The sequence below is a fragment of the Varroa jacobsoni genome, unplaced genomic scaffold, assembly GCF_002532875.2.
Source record: "Varroa jacobsoni isolate VJ856 unplaced genomic scaffold, vjacob_1.0 scaffold_1199, whole genome shotgun sequence".
In the NCBI taxonomy this organism is placed as follows: Eukaryota; Metazoa; Arthropoda; class Arachnida; order Mesostigmata; family Varroidae; genus Varroa; species Varroa jacobsoni.
In genome coordinates this window covers 191,167-213,113 of record NW_019214101.1, presented here as the reverse complement: position 1 = coordinate 213,113, position 21,947 = coordinate 191,167, and the positions used below count along the sequence as shown (strand labels likewise).

The window sequence follows — 21,947 nt, the reverse complement described above, 5'->3', positions numbered from 1 at the left end:
CGTTTTGACCTTCTTAGGCATGCTTGGAATTATACGGAGCTTCCTCCTCTTCCGAGCTGACTAAAGTAATAAAACGCTGGATCACAGGTTTAGACTATTTAAACGATCGGCTAATTAGACCGCGTACAAGAAGAGGTAATATTTAAAAAAAAAAAATGTGTGCAATAAAAGACCGTCCTTTCAAGATAGTCGCTAACGTGAATTTAATTATAATACCTGTTAATGCATACTGTTGCTAAATAGTGCATCGTCGAAGTCTGCCCAAGGTTATATTTCGAGGTTCCATATTGTATATGTTCGCTCAAAGGATTTTTTTCGCTTGTGTACATGCTCGTCATGAGGTTCATATGGGGATTAACAATTAGGGAAGGTGCAAACCACGAACCTTTAGTGGATGATGCTATTATAATCATTTTGTATTATCCGTAGGATTTCAAGCCAGAAAAAGCTACAAGACGATGAAAGATAGCAAAAACAAATGACCTGAACATTTATCCCCCAACAACAAGACTGCCTAAGCCGTATCTTGAAAGATCCGAACTGATCTGTGATTGTAGAATTAGGTCAAATGAGCGTATTTATGAGCAAGTTAGTTTCAACTTTGTTTCGAAGTTACCAAATTTTCTAGCCAAAAGCTTATAGACGAAAGCCAATTCTCTTTCAGTCGTATACATATTTTTTGCCACGTGAATTCGGCAGAACAAATTCAAACGTATCGTTGTACCAATCATGGTGTCTGAAAACTAACTATAAGAGCCTGAACCGTTGGCACTCGAATATTATCCCACATTGTGCAAATCGATCGGAGGTCCGGTAAGGGTTGTTGACCTAGCGCTCACCATTACCGATGGTGTAAGGCTGCAAAAGCAGTAGATTACATTACAGTTCAGAGCGGAGCTGACGAAACGCCACGTTGATATTGATTTCAACCAGTGCGCAACCGTATCACTCAACCTCATGACTCGAAAACATGTATTAGATGGCGCCGCGTTCTCTGCCGGCGTCGTATCGTGATCTCGGTGTATATAGTCGTCACGCCGAACCCAAGCTTACAGACCTAGATCCTGGGAGGTAATTTTTTTAATTGTCTATCGAGAGGATCGAACTTCTATAGGCAATTTCATTAAAGCTTAGTTTTACCAAACGTTTCCTTTATGAACAGTCAAGGTACCAACAGAACCAAGGTACAGCTAAAATCATCAACGTGAGCATCATAACTGTGCAGTATTCCTTGTAATATGATTGTCCTTAGGCCCATATGAGGAGTGCAGGAAAAAGCAGACCTAAGTTTAGCATAGGCCGTGTAAATGTTGATCTGTATTTGTAAAACGGCATCAGCCTTAATTTGCACGACGTTGCAAAAGCCCAGCTTGTTAATAATCTGTTAACATGGCTATTAACGGACTCGCAATAATTGTAAAAGTTCTTTTTGCGTTTAAAGCTCACGTGAAAAAGTGCGTTGCATTGAATTCAATCTTCAAATTCATTAATTAGATCTAACAATGCGTATTGAACTATATTTACTGTATCCTCCTTAGTTTATGTTTAGAATTTAACGTTACGTATTTCTAACTCAGTCAGTCCGTTCAAACGTTATCTAGCAAAACAGTATGGCTTTTTCGATTAATTTAATTACACAACTACATGATTGGTAGAACGCTTGGTCAGCACGTGTTGGCAATTATTAGCGTCTCAATAAATTCTTCTATAGGACTAACATATGCCAATGGATATGAGACGGAGATGAGCGCTCACTGATTTTCAGTAAGTAACCACCACAGTCCCTACGCACATAACCCTATACGTTAACTCTAGTTAGACTGTTCTTCCTAATAGATATTCTTGCTATTTGCCCCTGGTAACTGGCGTAGGTAACTGCGCATAGCTTCCAATAAACAAATCCTACCGACAGGGCTAATACAACGGACGACGCGGACCATGTAGCCAGTTGCAACAATGATAAAATCGTCGGATCTGTATATCGGTCAGCGTTCGCCATGGGCTGCGCCTAGATTTTGGGGTTTGTCATGTTTATTGCCCTCAGCCGGCCAAACTAGGGTGTCCAAGATACTGGACCGGAGGAAGACCTCGGTGTAAATTACGAAATATGCAAATCTCATATTTGAAGTTAATAGTCGCATAGCGAAGCGCGAAACTTTTTGCGAGGTTCTCGTTTTTAAATTTTCTGGAAATCAGTAATAATATTTGTTTGATTTGGCACAGCCTAACTATGTCATGGTTTTACGAAAATATACGAAACGTCTAATGCACGTTAGACGAAAAGCACGCTGGCCATTATTTGTTTCCTATAAATTTGACATCCAGAAGGGAACCGATATTGATGATGGCTTCTGACGATATGAATAAACGCAGATTTTGGACACTTTTACTATTTATTTATAAAGGAAAATAATTTTATCACTAGATTTGTCTCTCGCTTAGAATAAAATTACTCACTAATGACGTAAATGCTATTATTAGCAAGGAGTTAGTTGGAGGAATTGTGCAGGCACCAACTGAAAAGTGCCACGTACTGGATCACAACGACTGGGCTTTTCGTTGGACAACTGTTTACCATCCCCAAAAAATGATCCGGGCAGACGAAGCTGTTCGTTCTAGCTTACTCCAAATTAGATCATACCTAATTTCGGATCGTATCATGTTCTTGCAAAGATAATTCACAAGTCTGAGAAGATCTTCGGTTCATCTATGTAATTGTCATCTTCTGGTTTTCACCATTGACTTTGTCCTGCAGCTGTCCTATTTTTCATCGTCACCTTCATTCTTGTTAACATTATAATAAATTTATCATTAGTCATAATAATAATAAATCATGATCATCATAATTATTACAATCGATCATTTTGTTTTACTTCTATTGTTACTCTACCGTGTCTCCGCTACTTTTTCAAAGTAGCTACAAATTAAAATTGCCAAGAAATATACCTGTAAAACAAAGTTACTAAATCGCTTTAGTGGTAATTCATGCTTAGAGTAGGCTGCTTGGTCTTGGTTAGTTGTCCCGTCCAAAAGTGGTACCAGAGCACCATCGAAATAGTGTTCCTTCTATGGAACGACGGTGGTCGACTAATACACGTTACAGTCCATAAAGGGAATATATATATATACGAGCCGCGGCGAGTAAAACGGCCAATATTGCAAGAAAGTTGCCTTTAGAGTCTTTCAGTTAAAGTTAAAAACCTTTCAAAAAGACTCTCGACTTTGATACAGTATGCTGATGAACCATCTTTTTGCACTAGGTATCTACGACGATCCATAAAAGAGACCAGAACGGGTCTAGACTGAATAATTTATTGAGAAAAATAGGTCAATTTTGGCTCCGCTCAGTCCTTAGTAAGCAACGAATTGACGAACTGGAGCTGAGGTGTCCTGATTTATTCGATCAAGCAACCAGCTGCTAGAAGAAGCTATTAATCTAATAGCGTACCCCATATATATAGAAACATAAAAATAATTTCGAATTCCCTAACCATCAGAGCCTGATAAAATCTGACCGTGATAAAATCTGGTGGAGTCTCTTACGCTAGTGGAGGTTTGCCCATTTAACGAAATGCCTAGGATGCATGTATGCATCCAGCTTCCTTTATTGGCAGCTGGAGGTAATTTGCCAATAGCCTTATTCTCATACGTATACGATTGATGATCGCTACGCCATAACAATGTTTTTAATTTCAGTGTTTCTAGCTGCGTTGGCATTGCTAATTTTTAACTACTCTAAAAAAAACTAATCTTTAAAAAATGTTATTGCCTTTATCTGCATTGATTGTATAATAGTATTTACGTGTTGATAGTGAAATTCAAAGGAACAACATCCGACGTTCAACAAAATAACCCATTCGAAAATTCGAACCCAAAATTCGTGCGCTTACAATAGAAAATTAATTTCAAATTTGACCACTGTTAAATTTCGAAAATTTTCACATGGGCACGAGAACTTTTTTCTTATTTAATAAGCTTCTCTTGATCGTTGAAGAAGCAGGATAATCAGTTCGCCCTTACACCGCAGCTTTTGCCATATCTAAAGTTACATTAAAAGGCAAACTGGAAACAAGTTCCGTTCATGGTTAACTTCTAGCGGTTATCGTTATGAGTTATATGAAATGGCCGCTTTGAGGGCTGTATGGGCGGAGGTGGGGTATATAGATTTGTATTGTACTCGGAATGTAAATTAAACTGTATACCATTGTCAGCCTTCTACAGAAAAGGGGGAAGAATGAAGTCACTTCAGATTGCAACTCGTACAAATAAGTACGAGTACAAGAGGATCACTTACCTGTATATAATGTAACGCTAGTCTAAAACTTGGTATTGTCGCACCTGCAGTACCGCGTGTACTTGTTGCCACCGAAGTACTTACTACACATGGTTACTTTTAGAACGACTTGTTTGCATAGCGATTTATTTGGGCAAGACAATCTTGTTGACATATCGGCCATATTGCAGGTAATCATAATCATAGGACAGAATTTATCATGGATAGCCACGATAGTTATACAGGTTTTAGTGCGGATTACTACGGGGGATCCGTAGGCGTACCGGTGCTTGGGTTATTCAGTGTCCAGTTTTACGCTGGATAGACGAGTCTTAATAGACAAATAATAGACGAATCTTTGACCTATTCAACTTGGCTATAGTTCGAAACAGTTATAAAGCATCGTATTCATAGCTAAAATAACAATCATTGATATGAGACGAAATGTTTTTTCAGGTTTGTTGAATGACAGACCTCTTAGTACGAAATCATTAGTAATCCATATAGCCCCACCTATGGCCTATATAATTCCGCCTAGTAGGGCTATGTGGACTAACGGCACAAGTTTCTTCAATTGATGTTTTCTTGAAAAGGAGCAAATTGTAGTGAAGCCATTCAGTTCTAATAGACAAGTCTTTGGCGCATATACTAGCGTACTGTTTTTTTTTTTCGCTCTCATGGCGCCGTTTATGTTCAGCGGTAGCGTTAAGAATATTTCAGCCCATATAACCGCATAGTCCCGTACATATAGCTGCTTCGATCTCATCGAAATGATCGTTCGCTTCCCTATCAAGAAGTTACAGTGAAGCGCTTAGTGGATAACGTAGCGAACTTATACGAATTTTGTTTTAAAGCGTAGGCTACACCCTCAGAGACGTTTTAAATAATCGATGCATACATAAACATCATAATTTTTCGGGTGGAACGACTCGGCCTTGACAAACACGATCAGTTGGCTATCAAAATGTACTTAAAATGAAATAGCTTACTAAGACACAATGAGACACACCATATGCGCAACGTGATAATCAGACGTGTGTGACAAAATAAGTGCGCTTTCACTGACCAGGTTCGCGTGACCCCGAAGTCGCTATGGTAAATTATAAAGATCTCGTTGTATCCGCTAGGCACTTATAAACACACTGTTTTTGAACGCCTACTGCTGCCTCGTATCTATCTTATTTACACCTTTTTCACGTATATTAATAGACATACTTGCGAGTCGGTAAAATAATATGAACGATACAAAATGAGAGACGAACTTCATCACGGTTTCGAGAGTTAGTTACAGCGTATACAAGTTCAAGCTAACGTTATCAATGAAATCCACGAGCTTTCACTACAGTCATTATCGCAGATCCTATTTATATACTTCTATTTCTATTCTTAATTTTCAACTATATAAACTTTTTCATTAGGTAGTATTGTTTCTGGAGAGTGATCCACTACTGGCCTGCCTTGTTCGTAAGCTAGCTTATCCACCATTTCAAAGATTTATTTGTATTTACATATAGGAATTGTGCAATATAAGAATATGTTGCAATTACGTTGGATAAAAGGTTGTGATAGTTTGCTGTTCAGATTATAGTTGCAGATTACGACTATGCGACGTTAGTGTGCATATCTATAAGGCTGAAGTAATATATATTGGCCACGTAGAAATGGAACGGTTCGCATGGATCTCGACAAAATTATAGTTATCGTTAACGACCCTGATTGACGCTAGTGAATGGCCTATTTGCCGGCCTATTAATCGACGTTCTCGTAACAGCAGTATGATAATTCCAACGATTTTTAGAAGAAAGCTATTTCGTCCTTGTCATTTGAGCAGACGCACTCCTCACCTCGCGGCCTCGGATTTAAATAAGGCGCTTGATCGAGTGGGTGTTATCGCAGTTCGACGCAATGGCTGTCTTCATCGGCGTACGGCAATGAATCCGCTGAACATGCCGGAAAGCTAGTATAGACTATGGCTGAACTCGATTACACCCTATATCACTCGTTTCAAATCTATGATCTGTCGTTTATACAGACGCGAATCAGCCGCAGTGTCGTAGAGGTATTGACTCAGCTAGGAACCACTATCCCGACCTTTGTTAAAGATGCTGGTTAAAGAAGTTGCAATCAATGCTGCACGAGAACAGCCGAAAAAGAAGAAAAGAACCCCATACCGCAACTTAAGATATATCCACTGCTTTTCAACTGAAGGCTATCACAAGTTTATGTGTGTGTCTCAACGCTGGCGACCGTCGAAGTAGCGGCAAGGAAATGGAGCGTTCGACGACCGTTCAACACGCTGAATTATATAATGTATGATATACATGAGATGCGACCGAGCTGATTGCTTTTGCGTCGACATCTTAAGCCTGCAGTCTGGCTTTCGCTAAGCAGACACCCGCTAGAATAATTAGAAAGTGAAGAGACAAAGTGTGTTCGTACATCATTCAGATTGCTCATACTACCACTGATATTACTGCATATGCAAAATTGATTCAGAATTTTCCGTTGTCTGAAAGAACATAAGGTCTGAATAGATCGAACCGACGACGAGCGAAGTCCGTTATGGCAACCTTGAGCTAAAACGAAGAATACTTGAGATAATATGTGAAGTTACCGGGTAGTTAAGATAGATGTCCTTGTTACTGCTACTGTTGTCCTAAATGAGGACTTGCACGACTTATATTTGCATGGCTGGTTTGTCACTATCGGAGAAGGCAAAAAGTTCGTTTTGCGGCAAAACTAGCTCGGTAGTCACAAGAAACTACGTCTAAAGTGTGTTAACTAAGTCAACATTAGCCAACTGATGATAAATTGCACACATTGTCTGCTAATCACGTACCTAAATTTTAGACGAGCGCGAAAAAATATAGGGTTGCGCCTGTATCTGCAACGCGGTAAGTGGCGGTCGTATATAAAAGCAGCAGACTAAGTTAATTACTCGCTTGTTGTTATGAGAATTTGTCAATGGTGACGTTTTTACGTTGGCCCGTGGTATAGTAAAGCTGAATCTTTTTACAAGGTCTGAAGGTTTATGACACTTGCACCGATCAGATTTGGTCTAACTCAACGCTGGCTACTAGAAGAAGTTGCAGTTATGTGCTCTTATGCGCATGAAAGAATAATAACTGTTACGGTTACTCAGAAATTAAACAAGTGAAGGTCAAACAAAGTATAAAAATTTGCCGCTAAGACATCACAGTACATGAACTCGTATAGTATTTAACAAACTTGCTAAATTTTTAGTTAATCACGTAACTGATTTCTATAGTGAAGGGTGTAGGATGAGAGGATTTGTTAGAAAAATGTTCCTCTGCATTAATTAGTCGGATGTAGACTATTCCCCTTCTGGTTTCGCTAGGTGCTACAAGTTGCATGCGTTCCGTCAAATTTTCCGACTGAAAATTGAGTAATTACGGCTACAAAAATCACTGAGAATAGGTTGTCTTCTGCTACTGAAAAAAAATTTAGCTCGGGATGTGCAGTTTGAGAAAATTATTTTATTACGCCCACTAGCAGAATCATTAAAATACTCGAAATTGAACTGTTAATATCTAACTTATAAATCGTTTATTCGGTGCATGTATACAAACACATACATTTCATATCCCGGCATTTTGATTCCAATGAAAATAAAAATCTATCTTAACGAAGTAGTAGAGCTCGAAAACAGGTATCGCGTTGCATCAGACCGATCTGCCTGCTAGTCCGACTCAAGTGACGTCTTCTTGCGCGGCCCATAAGTTGACGACATTGGCCAGACGAATCCTTTAACGATCAATAGCTTAGCAGAGTAGCTGCTTATAAGTAGAAAAGTATTGGAGGTCATGCAAATGCATGTGTATATTGCTTGCCCTATCGCCGACCCATGGTTGCGAACGTGTTGAAAAGCCTATGCCGACGATTTTCGCCCCCTTCGTGTACAAGAAGCCGATGTGCGGCCTACTAAGCATGGCTGTTGGGGTGTACAATACGAAGAGTTTTTCTCGGAAATGAGATGGTATGCAAAACGGCTTTAATAGTAATATTTGCTTACTGACAAACCGTGATTTGTGTCAGAGAGGCAGCTTGGTATCTACCACAAGCATATGTATTGTATGTAGAACTTTAGTTGGGTTGTCAGGGTGACAGTGTAGTTAATATGCAGCTTACCACATTTTCCTTTGTTACTGAACTAAGGTTTAACACGTTTCGCGGGCAAACCCTCTAAAGACATTTACGAAAAAATTGCGGAAGATTTGATTTAATTCTTTTTTGTGCCAATATCTGTTTGCTAGGCATCAGTTTCCTTTTAGAGGTATATACGTGTAAATACTAGTGTCCGTTTTCAGTCTTGAAGTAAATTCAGAAGGTGATCCTTATGGACCATTCGAAATCGTTCCTAGAGCTACTTTGGAGAAACAGGTTTGTTTTTATCAAAGATTGGTCCGTCACAGTGCCGAAATCAGCATTGAATTTTGCCAATCTGCCTGTAGCTAATCTATCGAGACAAACTGAGAGCAACAAAATTTACCTTACATTGATAAAATGAATAATTTAGATAGAATAACGATAGGGCGGGTTACGAGCACTCGATTATCGATTAAGCTCTCTTTAGTCGAATCAGATCAGCGTTACCCTTAACTAGTAATAGTAACGAACTGGCATCTGATGCGCTGATACTGGAACTTCAATCCGAAGAGCTTCCTAATGAATTATTAAGCGATCCTGTCGGGAAATGAATGTTTCTGCAACAGAGGCAAACTGGGCTCGTCAAAAGGGAAAGTTCACTGTCAAATATGCAACACTCACATAGATTCACGCCAGCCTCATCACGCAATTATAAAATTCATGACCTCGTGATTCGTTTAAGTCGTGCTGATCAGTAACTGTCTTGGCTAGACCCTGATGCGTACATTACGTCTAAAACACTCAAGTCAATCATCACCTATGGCTCTTCAATCTAAATGCTGTAGCCAAATGCCCAAAAATGATTCAATATCCTATGTACTGCTTAGCCCCGAAATGTATTTAAATGTGACAAAATTAGGTATTCTCTACTTATGAAATATGCCCGCCGCGAACGAACACCTATTATACTAAGCACGAGAACGAGGATATAGTCTTGGAGCGCCTCTTTCCATGCTGATTGGCAATGGCCTTTAACCAAAAATTACCCCCAAAAAAAAGGCCAGAACGCCTCAGAAGATTTTCTACGAATTGCTTTTATCAAGGTCAGCACGCATATTGTATTAAACATAATGATGTATCCGTCGAAATGTTTCGAATCTTCACTTCCGATACTGCTTTAGTAAAGTAGTGCTTCAAACGACCGGGTCTTTCCAAAGCAAGGTGAAACCTATGTCTATGATACGACGCAGAACGCAGATCACACACAGAGTTGAGACAGATTACAGATGCAACCTCTTCTAGACGAGAAAAACACGATGTAGGACATTTTTCATTTTTCGTGGGTTTTAAGAATGCTCAGGGTCAGGTCGGTTATTCTTAGGGCCAAAATACGGGGCAGATTACGTCTACTGTTCAGCGCAGCGCAGTCTATAATAAAGGTTTCCAGTGCTTACATTTGGTAGTGTATATATTAAACATCACCGTCTATACCCAGTTTTGAACTAGAACCGGCACGTGTCATTAATTACTGTAAGCAAATACCTCACTAGTATACTATCAGGGGCATAGTGTGACCTGACCAGTGAACCGCTGTGAGATGTCAGAAACGCTGAGGTAATGCATTTCTTCCCATGCTTCGAAAGTAACCCGTAGAAGCCAATGTGAAAAAATCGAATCCGGGAATAAGGTGGAAAACCCGGCTAAGAGAACCCCAACTCCCTCCCTAGTTCAGTGGGATCAGCGATTCCTTTTTACCATCTGTGGTATAAACAAATGAAGATTTAGGGTGGTTTAGAGTGAGCAAAAAGAAAGGAAAAAGGAGTTAGTGGGTAATGGCCTAGACGAGGACAAGCCTAACAGCCGTGATGGAACCTTACATCCGGCCCACATAAAAAAGACTATGCCCTATCGATAAACCGTGTTACTAAGATTTTCTGTTAATATAGAAGGTTGTTATTACTGCAATATTGACATTTTCCATTCTATTGAACCTAGTTAGTCTAATAAATAGCTTAGGTTCGTACTCAGCCGCATGAATATCTGTTACAAATAACTGGGGAGCACTTTATTAGTGAAAAATACACACTTGCAATTAATTATTTAAATTCATTGAAAATATACTGTCCTGTTTTCATATTGATCTTAAGATATTTCCCTTGTGGGGTGTGGTTGAAACCCCCGATAGATTTCGCATGAGTAGTCCGGTGTGTGATGCGTTGGATGGCATAATAAAGGACGTGAGGAGAATTCGCGCAATCGATATTCCGGCTGATGATCAATGAGATCAACGAATTCGACCTAGTCCTCTTACATTCGATGGGACCATGGGAATGGTTCCGAGGTATGTAAGTATGAACTAATGTGATTTCTGTAGCAAAGCTTCTGAGTTATATGCTTGTAGTAGCACAAGTTGAAGAACCTGCTTGGTTCCTGCTTGAAAGACCTGCTTGGTTCATTTGTAACGCCCCTACTATATATAAAACAATTGCCCTGAGTGTATGCCTTCTTCAAGGCGTATTTCATTGGTGTCCTTCTATTGAGGATAAAACACCAAAGGGCACAAGAGGATGCTCTACATTTTTCAAAAAAGCAACCTATTTCACTAAATATTAAAATGTTATTATTTTTCAGTAGGAAATATAGTTCGACTATGTATCCAGGGGCCTGCGTGTGCCCTCAACCTGCCATTGTCCACAGCTATACTAAAACTCTTAATTAGCCGGATCGAGAGGATTTCCTGCTGCTTATCTTACGTCCCATTTAAAGGCTTCAGTATTAATAATTATTGCAATCTCAAACTTCGCCCCCAGGTTAAGTATCATGCCTGGCAGTTACGAGAATACAAATTTTATTAGAACTACCCAAGTGATTCTAAATACAGCATAACTATTTCTGAGGTCAACAGCTCTTATTATAACAAGTTAAAAAATGATTCACTGACTCAATACAGATTTACAATGATTGGTTATCTAACCGGATATTTCATTAAAGCATTAATAAATTGAATATAATTATTCCGGTGTTGTTTTTATTGGGTGGTAGACGTCTTTTTGTGCCTCATCCCTAAATATGTTATGGTCGCTAATTTGGCTATACAACGACGCTCGTTCCAGCTTCCGACAAGGACATCAATTCGTTTCGCACCACCTATCTGGCTCGAAATATTTCTAGACTAAATCAGGTTTACCTGCTCGTAATCAGGTCAGAAATTTTCGATAACAGAAACAAGGAACCCGAGGCCTCTCGAAGAGGTTTTTTAATAGGACTTGCTGCAAAATTTGAAAACTATGTTTCATTACGTTAGCTATTAGCCAGGCTGGGTAAAAAATAATAATGAGAAGTGTTTTATTAACCAAAATTAAGTTTGGTTCATATTGCAGATAGCGCGTCTGTTTGGATTTAAGGTGGCTATACTATTATTATTACGTCAGCGTATATGGCAGAAGCGTACTTCGAGTCTTAGAACGAGGGCTTGCAGGTTTAGTATAAATAGATTCACTAGGGTCTATAATAGAAATCTATTGATGTTTTTAACCAACGGAAATTCGTTAGATTAGAAAAGGCTAAGCAACCTGGCGGCTTTTGTCTTATGAAGACAAAGCCCAATAAGTATTAAAAGGTTAGAATAAAATGAAATGGGTCACCAGATAAAACAGTTATTCCGATAGCTTTTCTACTAATCAATGTAGCAAACGTTATGGCCATCTCAAATGAAGCGGCTAAATATAACGTTTCTTTTTATTAAGTTATGGCCACAAAGTATCCCCAACACACGAGCGTCTTTTCTTGGCGTTTCGGTTGCTCGGGACGTAGCTATCATAGCGCTTCTATCCAGCAAACAAAAAACGAGTTTCTTGCTGAAAAACAATGAACACGTTGTCAATGGGGTAGATGATCTGCTACGATTTCCGAATTTGACCATTGTCGCTGAAAAAGGCTCTGCCAAAAAGATTCTTCGGTTATCTTCAGCTATTTACATCACAATCTTTAGATTCGAGAAGTCTCACCTTTGGACACAAGCTGCTACAAACCTGGACATTACTTTTGGTGGTACCATTGTCTAAAGCTTATTGATGTTTACATTTTGTCTTCATTGTACTATTCATTTGGTTCGATAATTCTATCACTGTTAAACCTGATGATTTTATCTACCTGGCTACAAAACCATTGTGGAACATTGCAAATCACGGACCTATAACTATACACTACTCTATAACTGTTGCTTTCTAGCTCTACTATGGGTTTAATATGTGAAAACCTACAAGTCGAAGCTACTGCGCTAGCCAATTAGGGAGCTTTTAACGCGTTTGGTTCAAATGTGTCTGAGGTTTCGGCATAACCATTACTCTTACACTGTATGGCTTCTGAACCTCGGAGCCAGGCTCATTGAAGCTCTCCTACTCAACAACCTTGAAAGTGTTTTCGTCCTTTCTAGCGCTGGGATCACACCTATGATAGAATTGACTCATAAAACTAATTTTCTATTGTTCGAAATCACTTTGACAGGTTTGACATGCAGTGTCTAAAATTCTCCCATATTGCGCTATAGGATCTTTTGCGGACATTTTCATGAAATGTTTTTTTATTACGTTTTTTGTTGCGTCCCTACTCGACTACGTCTACTATTCGCGGTGGCGTTCGAGGACAGAAGTCAAGCGTGCTTCTATTCGATTTCCGTACGCGCTTACGGTATTTACCTCTGTCCTCTTTGGTGCGTCATGCCACGGAAAATTGCGGTGATATCATGGAGTTAACGATAAGCCGGCCTCTAACATATTCTATTTGCAATAAACATATCTCAATCCGTAATGATACACGCTATTTAGTCGATAATTCTAGGATCTAGAGGGGTGAAAAACGCTACGATTTTTTGATCGGGTGGATAATTATTGTACATTAACCTGAGTAGGTGAAAACAGTGTTCCGGTTTATTCTATGTTAATCGCTTCCTCTGACAGATTGTTAATGAATGAAAGTACAAAATCAAATTTATGAAGATTACCTTGAGGTAAATGAATCAAAGATCGGTCAGAGATACATTTCATCAGCTCTAACGAGGCCATGGGCAAAATGCTAGTGATTTGGCGCTTCAGGGCTCTCGAGTCTTTCCATCTGCTAGAATAACTCGAAACTCAGATTTCATCAGTTATTCAAGGGCGTACACACACTCGAAAAGATGTAGACATGTAAAAATAAGGTTTAAGCCTTTGACGGCAATGAATATGGCATGAATTTAGCCCTATATGAAAAAATCCCAAGTCGAATTTTGGCTATTCATCAGTGATTATGGAAATCAAGCACCTGATAACGTAATAACCGGCCCAATAGAATATGTGGGTTATATGAATCTAGCTTAATATTAATCTATAAAACCTTAATTTGACTAATTTGTTGGTAATAACTGGTAGACGGCAAGACGATATGTCAGTTTAGTCGGTTCGTCCCTTCCCATACGTTGTTTGCTGTCGCGCGCGGATCAAAGAAGTATCCATCGATGTCTGCGACGTTTCACTTTCAGATCCTAAATTGGTTTTAAAGGGTTTAAATTGGTTTAAGCCTAAAAGGGCTTCTGTTTCTAAGAGCTGACGCCGGCGACGCAGGTCCTTGAACATCAATAATCAGTCGGCTAGGAGACAGACACGGCGATTTCAAGTTATGTTTAATTCTAGTACTATCTGGAAGAAGACTCTGACGCGATTTAATTGTTCGAGGTTTGCCGCTGTGAGATCCTCGAAAAAACGCCTATCTTACGCGTTACAATTGTAGCTATCCTTAGACGGAATTGTTTAAGTGACTGTAAGGGACGAACGATGACACGATTTAGTCGCGTATCCGGCCGAAATTGCTTTCCTGCATCTTTCGGGTATGTGCGCACTGAAACTTCTGCCGTTTACAGAGATGACATGCCCTAAATATGAAAACTGGAAGCATAAGCATGAACTTAAGCCTGTCAAGGTACAAAATGAAAATAACTGCTGTTTTGCTTTATTTTGTGGACTTTATCGTATCCTTCTTGCCTAAGTTTACCGTCATTCCCAATTCTAAGTGCCGTGTAAAACTAATCTAAAGTCTGTTGCACCCGGGGCCGGTTCAACTCGTATGTCTAATTCGTATACAAACAGAACAAAATCGATTAACTTTCTTGGTCCTCGTATTCTGTTCTGAAAGAGCCTTCAACAAGGTAGAAGTAGGACTGAACCAGAATAGTTCTCTAAGCTGAATCGAAAACTAGTTGGAAATGGGCGAACACTAAACACAGTACAACATATTGCGTGGGGTGGCCATATAGCAGAGACGTCCTCGCAAACTTATAGCGAATCCAGTTCTTCGCAGACATCAGATTGCATTAATCCTGTAGAGGGGCACGCCTTGTTTCTCGGGAATGGGTACGTTGACATTAGCAAAACAAAGTTTAATTTCACTTGTTAAAGCACCTGATTTACACAACGTTCTTGTAATCCAAAGACATCGAAGCTTGAAAGGGGCCCGTCCTATGGTTACGCCTAACATAACCTCAATAGCTTTTGAGCGAATTTCCAAAAAATTGCGGTACGAAAAAATCAAGAATTGAATCCTTGCATGGTACTGGAATAAACATTTTTTTACATGGAAGTTATCGAAAGCTCTCGGTGAACTCAATCAAAATGCAATATAACTAAAATTGATATTTCTAAGTGAGAATTATGAGGACCTGATTGTTATATTAGTTGCCTATATAACAATTAGGCAAAAACGCGTTTGAAATGCAAATTTCTGATAATTAGTAAGTTTAGAAAGCTATTGTAAAGTTTAGTTTTTCGGGCATTATTCTCTAATTAATGTTCAATGCCCAAAACATTATTTAAATATATGCAACTATTTGTTAATAGAGAATAAAAGGCCTTAAGCCTTAAGCTTAAGTAGCGTCCCAAGATCAGAGTCAACATCAAAGGAAGCATATGTATATATATGTATACATATATATTTAGTAGGATATGCAACTACTCATAAACAAAAAAGGGAAAGATAGAGAAAAATCCGCAGGCGTCGTTGACGCCTCAATAATAAAATAGGCTAGTAGACGCTAGAACAGGCAGACAACATCTAGAAAAATTGACCTGATTCAGATACGTCCCTCAGAGTTCGCCAATTTAAAGTACGTGTGTTCCGGAAACGGAGTCGATCAACTAACGGTAAAAAAGCTTCGTATCTACACGGTAGAAATTTACCTATTTTCTAAAAATCAATGTATCATGGGAGAAACAAATTGGAGTAGATTGAGCTTCCTGGAAACAAGCTGGCAGAATAATTTTGGATGGGAAACTGGTTAAGTTAAGCAGGACAATTTCAACGGGATGACTGTTGGTAGGTATTTACAATAGTCTATGTTAGGTTGAGTGTAGCATCAATAAATCAACTAAATGAACCGAAACACAAGCGTGTGACGCCGCCCGCGGACCCGTCTATTCATTTACTAACAATACATTATCTCTCTCTACTATGCGAGTATATAATTTATATTGGTACACAAAGCTAACTTTCTTTGTTTGCATTACGTAGGCATATTTACGAAAGCATTAATTTCTTATTCTATATAATCCAGGCATATTTGTACATTAAAATCCTCTGAAATGTGAGGTTCTTTATCATGTCGCTGCATCTTATAGACATGTATCAACAACCGACCGTTTTTAATTACCATCGAGTTAGCTAAAAATGCCCATCAGAATCCTAACCTTCAGACCGGAGCGACGCCGTTTTACCATCTCCTAGTCCTGTAACAGCCTTTGGAACTGTGGAAGTCATACAATGCGGCAGATACGTTCCTGCCTACCTATTTACCTAGCGCTATGACAAGAACATTCACGCCCATTCAAAGGCATAGATACGGACAACGTGGCTAGCACCATGAACGCTCGAACCGCTTGAGGATGCATTGCTGCAGATATTCTCAACGGAAATACATGAGATAGGTTTTCATTACTGAACACCAAACGTATCGCATATATCGTATTCCTTATCTTGAATAAGCGTTTGGTGCTTAAAAAACAATACGTCTATCTAATAACGAATATTCTGACTAAACTAATTATCTGAATGTTGTATAAGTTGACAATACAGTTAGCGTAGATTGGAAATATCTAAAGCAAGCATTCAGTAGATGGACTTACCTACTTTTGGTAAGAGCTTGCTTGGTAAATAGCCTTCGTCGGTAATTATGCGAAAAATTTACACACGCTAATTCAGCGCTGATCTTAGAAGATTTCTTATTGTTTCATTAGCATTTATAATAACTATGCGTAGCATTCGTCGGATTCTCGTAGCGACAATTATAACCTAGGCCAGGACGTGAGGTATTGATTACTCTGCTTTACTCCACACACAATTTCATTTCTTTACGTTCCTTACCACCCCGCCGCCAAAAAAAGCAGTATTTTCACTGCCGATTCGTGTAACACCGGTACACCATTCCACGTACGAACTGGAATGTGACCGGCTGAAGCATCGTTCCTGACCTCAGGTGACTTGCCTTGTCCAGCATATCTTCTCAAAATGGAGAACATAGCAATTCCTGTTACAGCTCTGTCAGATAATAACATTCGAGTCACGCTCAGCTCCTCATGAAAATTCTGGGGGCAGCGGTCGACGCTTCCTGGGAAGATGCCCATTTCAGGCAACGGCGGTGAGCTTAATCTAACATTTTCCGTACGTCGAAGTCGACTTTTCTCTACGTACTTGCTCCTGTCCGAAGGACAGAGGTATCCACTGACGCCCTGCGCCCTCTTCTGGCATTGCAATGTGCCTAATCGCAAGGTCGGGTGCCAATTTAGCTTCGCTGGACGTTTGTTTGATATGTTAGGTTTGTACACCTATCCCTTTGGTCTAATTTTGTTTTCAGCATATGTCGTTGCGGGCGAGATCGCGTGTAAGTTTGGTCATTGTATGCGTTGCACTAGGCCATTTCAGCTCATTTCTACAATTGTAAACCAACATATTGGCAAACGCTCCTTCCACTTCTATGCTAGTCTGATAAAGCCCAGTGCTGGAGGTTCAGCTGTAGATCCCAAAGCAGCTTGTCAAGTTGAATCACAGTGACATGTGGCCGTCTGTTGAAATAAGAGGCAAAATAAACCCAATGCCGTAAAAGTGATTCCGAAATCATACAAATGATTATTGGAAGTTAGCCTGTTAGGTGTCTTAATATAGCGTATGAACTTATCTTGGAAACGTTCGTGTGCCTTATGGAAGTCATACCGGCAGATAGATGCTACACTGGTCGATCCTTGACCAAACAAATATTTTCGCTTGAAGGAGACAGGCCTATCATATTAGAGAATACATAATAAAACTAACTAATAATATGATAATAATAATAGTATCTATTTGGTCCTGGTATCGATATTGTCATTAGCCAAACACTTTTGTTAGAAAGTTGTTCGAAAGGCGGCAGAAGAAATTAGGTAGAAACTTGATAGATCATTCAGAGACTTCTGTATTCGCTAGATGATCAGATTATTGTGTTTTTTTTTTTTTTAAAGACGACGCTTTTTTCTGTAAATCAATAGGTATCGGTGAACGAGTCAGCTGGCAAATTAAAACTTATACTACATAGAATCAATACGAATATTTCTACGTATTTCATCTCTGAATAGACTCTTCTAAATAGAACACTAATGATTCATTGCAACAAACCACCCAACGAAGTCAAATGCGTCTTTATTTCGTTAAATTTATATGATTTTCAGTATACGAATATTACGGTACCGTTACTGTGACTACCTGGTGAAAGTCAACATTTTGTCTAAAAATGACCGACAATGTCAAACAAAGTAAAATGTATCGTCAGAATTTAGCTAACCCTTTAAATTTGGCCTTAAAATTAGAACTGGCTAAGCATCCTACGAGAAAACGAATGATTAAATATATTATTTATTGCGATTTGCATAAAAATTTGTTTAGATTTATAAAGTAATGCACAACAGGATCGCTGAATTAATTGCATTTATAATGTCAATTTTAGAACTAAATTAAAGAGTTTTCACTGTTCGTAAAGCACACGAGTATTTCATAATTAGAATTTATAGCACAGTTATATTTGGCTTGGACGCTACACACTTAAGCACCAATTAAGCATGTAGGCGTACCGTTTGGAAATCTCACTGATTGTATTTTAAACAAATGCCACGTTGAATCGTATCTGCACGATCATGAAGTCTAAGATCATAAAAATAACACGGCTACTTCGAATTTTTTTACGCGTCTTCAGACTAGCTAGGCACTCGTTGCCGAATAGCGAGTATAGAAATGCTTTGCTATCCTACAGACGTACACATCTCTTAGTCAGAAATTACCCGCACCTGCTTGAATTGTAATTGGTTTATCTTCGTTGAAGTGTGCTAGCATCAGTGTCTCGAGGAATCTCTTCGATTCGTGCAAAAGTTTGACGCTGTCGTATTTTACACGATGATTTTAGACAAGTTAGATATGAATGAGCCTAAAAGTCTCATTGCTCTTTTCCCATATTTGGCCGGTAGCATCTCTACTAAAGTCCATCTTCTTAAAATTTGCTTTTAGTCTATCTGTGCTAATGATGCGACGCGTGAACTTAGATTCTTAGGCACGGTTTGTTTTTGTCGATTGAAAGTGCTATTTGACATGCCCTTCCGAATACGGCCTCCAGACATCCCTAATGGTCCTCGATGGCTTTCTCTACGATGTGTTCTCTCCATGCAATCCTATCGTTTGCAGCCATCGCAAACGATATCTCTGAGCGCATCATAACACTGAATTGGACATCCTTCATATTTTCCTAAAGCAGAAGCGGTTTTCTGTCTGCACTGTCCTTCCAAGTCTGAGGTGCATGTTGATAGCGACCTATGAGTGTTCAGAAAATTGTACAGGCCTGACGTTTAGATCTGACAATTATTCGGTAAAATGACGTCATGTACTTGTACATAAGTACATGACGTCATTTTACGCATGTAATACTTTTGCTTTGCAAAGACGACATGAATGAAAGTGGGCATTGGATATCTAGGTCTTTCAGTGATTTTGTTGACTCTCTGAATGCTACTGACGAAATGCGAAGTGGCTCTATTATACGTCTCACCTTGTTCTTGACCTAGAATTTTACTAGCTGCAGTAACCCGTCCAGGTCCTCGAATTCATCTATCTCATGGGGGCCCAATCGACATTTTTCTTGTCCCACCGCTCCATTTACGTCTTCCTCCTCGCTCGACACTTAGTCTAAGGTCGAGGCATGCACTTGCAAATAGTATGTCTCTGTATTTTTGTCGATTGTTCAGAGTTTCACAATTTGTTTTGTTATTGCAATTTTGATCTTCAGCGCCATCAACCCTACGCTTCTCACTTACACAGTCTAGGCACTGCTGTATCCTTATATGCACAGTAGCTTAATGTAGCTACTCAATCTTTTGTATGTCTTCAAAGTCATGGCACTGCACCTTGCTCCTGTATTGAGAACAGCTGTGATTCTCTGCGTTAGTCTTCGAGCTGCAGCTGGATATAGTTCTCGTTTGGGCATTCGACCTATCGTTCCTGATTGAATGAAATTGTTTTCTGAGTCAAATTTAAACTCTTGATAGCCGTCTGGCTGGCCTTCTTGCACTACCCTGACGATGTATTTTTGTTCCTGTCCCAACCTGCACATGCATGTAAAGTGATTTCTTTTACTGTTTACGTTGCATGTTTGAACATTTCCTTACAGATGTTTACGTCCGCTTTTGTTGCACTGCTTTTCAGCTTGGAGTTCGCATGTTTATCTTACCTTGCGTTGTGTTTATATCATGCGCACAGCCGCGACTTATTCAGCAAATCCGTTATTGTATATGGTATCATGTAGATCCCCTTCAATCAGCTGAAGTACTCCATCGTTTCTCTTACGTGTCTCGAAGGCCTACCTCAATAGTTACATTACTATATCAGCTTCATTGAAAAGAGCCTTTCTGACCATATTGAGACTCGTGCCTCTATCAATTCGTCTCTGACAATGGTCGTTTCATAGTTCTCATAGGCACATTTCTTTACCTGCTGATTTATTAGTCCTCGCAATTTTTACTGTCTCGTTGGAACAAATATCTATGAAAGAGTACATTTTGATAACACTTGTGTCGCCACGATAAGGCCTCAACAAGAGCTTTTAGAGATAAGCGAAGCCTTTTTTCGGTCAGGTAGGCTTTGTCCTCATTGTCGCGCAAGGCTATTCAAAAAGCGCCGATTTGCATCTTCGAGTACAGACCTTAATCATGCAAGCTGCAAACGGCGACCAAGTTTCTGTATATTTTTAAGCAGGACATAGCCGGTCCATGCCTTTTTGAAAATTGCTTAATTACCATATGGGCCACCTGTGGTGGTCATTGGTCGCCAAATGGTACAATCTTGCGACTGCAATTTCGTTATTTATTCCTGTCAATAACCGTTATTTTGTTGCTTTGACCGCCTCTTGTAACTTCTCAGAATTCTAAATGAGCGCTCTGAGGTTCACTTCTACGCCTCCGGCTGCACCATGCTACAATACGCAACACGCAAAATGCAACTGACGTACGGACAACTCTCTGAAATCTAGTCTTATCGTCTGTTTTTATTCTCTCCAGCCATGTGTGCAAGTGGGTAGTTTGAGGATCTGAGAGCAATCATCTCTTAACAATTATCGAGAGATGGCATTCGTAGCAGGGTGGAGAAATGGACATAAAGATCCGGCCAGCTGCAGCCGACTTGCCATATGACTAGTATTTTACTCGAGAAAGTACCATGTCTGCTTTCACCACAAATCCCTTCGAGTGCTAGTTCGATTGACGCCGGCATGCAAACCTCAGTTCGTATAAATGCACCCCATATCCAGCACGAATCCCCCACAATCGCATTTCTAGCCTTTCTGCTTACTTTATTTCACACGTGTTCTTGTCCGAGATAGTAATAAAAACCTTTCGCCGCCTGAAGCTGGTCGGTGCAAAAAAAAACTGCAAAAGGTATATGTGTAGCAGTTTACTTCCATACCCGTTTTCAGCGTTGGTTTTACAACATGCGTTAACTGGCATATAGCTGCGATGCACAGTAACACAGTAATGAATCCTTGCAGTCGGTTGGGACTGCTGTTTTAAAATACGGATCTAAAGAGTTATGCGTCTTTGGGGACCCTTTTTGTTCGCTCCGCTGTCTCGGTTGTCGACAAAAATTTTCCTCTTGAGGTCTCTGTTTTTTTCAGCGCTCTAACCGCATGTTCCCACTGATGTGGTATTTCTGTCAACGCAGTCATTCACTAGAGCCGACCTACAGGCGCGACGGTAAAAGGGAAAAGAGAAACGGCATTTTACGATGGTAAACAGTCAAGGGACTTTCCTTTTCATGGTTATATCTGCATAAGTAGATGGTATAAGCACAACATACGTACGGAAATCCTTCGATGAGAGGTTTGACGTGACAGCTTTCGTCATCTATAATAGGCATAAAAAGCTCTTATTTTTGTAGTGATTCTGAAGTAAATGGAAAAACGAGAATTATAGCACTTACATAAGTGATTCGATAAAATTTTATAAGTGTAAACCTTCGGAGAATTTGATCGAATGCG

General features: G+C 39.6%; 1 long non-coding RNA gene across 1 annotated transcript; it reads right to left on the bottom strand.

The window, feature by feature from the left end:
- Positions 1 to 18,037: 18,037 nt before the first annotated feature.
- LOC111267536 (uncharacterized) lies at positions 18,038 to 20,033 on the bottom strand. Its single transcript, XR_002684695.2, has 2 exons — positions 19,470 to 20,033; positions 18,038 to 19,234 (listed from the first exon to the last, which is right to left on the bottom strand). It is a non-coding gene; the product is annotated as an uncharacterized LOC111267536 (long non-coding RNA).
- Between the last annotated feature and the right edge of the window lie 1,914 nt (positions 20,034 to 21,947).